Source organism: Mastomys coucha, unplaced genomic scaffold (assembly GCF_008632895.1).
Source record: "Mastomys coucha isolate ucsf_1 unplaced genomic scaffold, UCSF_Mcou_1 pScaffold18, whole genome shotgun sequence".
Taxonomy (NCBI): domain Eukaryota; kingdom Metazoa; phylum Chordata; class Mammalia; order Rodentia; family Muridae; genus Mastomys; species Mastomys coucha.
Genome location: NW_022196900.1, coordinates 95,896,530 through 95,897,747, shown reverse-complemented (window position 1 = coordinate 95,897,747; position 1,218 = coordinate 95,896,530).

The window sequence follows — 1,218 nt, the reverse complement described above, 5'->3', positions numbered from 1 at the left end:
TAAGATAGTGCTTTCCAGAATAGAAATACTTCATGAACTAAGAATGAAGGATTTTTAACTCCAAGAGGCTGGGGAGTGATCTGAAAATTTAAAATTAATTGTAGGGCTAGAGAGATGGTTGAACAGTTAAGAGCACAGGCTGCTCTTCCAGAGACCCCAGGTTCAGTTCCCAGCACCTATACTCACAGCTACTAGTAACTAGCTCCAAGGAATCTAACACCCTCTTTGGGCCTTTCCCCATACCCAGCCTGGGGCACACACATACACATAAATAAGAACAAATGTTAAAGGAGTTAGAAAAGGAGCTCTTGGCAGAGGGCCCAGTTTCAGTTCCCAGCACCCACATGACCGCTCTAACTCTACTCCAGTTCCAGGGGTCTGATGCCCTGTCCTGGATCTTTTGGCACCAGACATGCACATGGTACACACACATACACACTGGCAAAACACAATGTACATGTAAAATAAAAATAATATGAAGCCAGCCAGGCATGGCAGCCCACACTTTTAATCTCAAGGCTCAGAAGACAGAGGCAGGCAGAGCTTTATGAATTCAAGGCCAGCTTGGTCTACACAGGGAGTTCCAGGAGAGCCAGAGCTATACAGAGAGACAATATATAATAATAATAATAATGGAAAATAAAGACTTAGGAGAAAAGTTAAGACTTCACTCAGGCCTAAGCTATTTCAGTCAGCTGCTCTGAGCAGCTCTGGTGGCATGGTAAAGGTTAAAGGTGAAATACCAGGAGTTCTATAAAGGGTAGGCCACTTCCCAACCATTAGCCACTCTAAGATTCTGGCACATAAGTAGGAAACTTACATGCAGACTAGTTGTACTATAGAAACACATGAGAGGCAGGCACTATGAGAGGCGAGACACAGCTTTCAGTTCCTCCAGAGGGCTTAGTTCAGTTCCCGAGACCTACATGATGGCTCACAATCATCCCTAACTCTAGTTCCAAGGGATCCAGCATCTTCTGGCCTCCATGGGCACCAGGCACTCACACAGATGCAGGGAAAACACTCATAAAAATAAATCTTAAAGCAAACAAAGCCATAACAAACAGGACAGTGTGGTAAGAGTCACTTATCTATCCTTACACAAAATTCCAGCTACTCTACATCAAGACTAAAGAAGGGGGGCGGGGTTTAGTGATATATGCCTTTAATGCAGGCACATCTCTGTGCATTCAGGCCAGCCAGATTCACAAGGTAAGA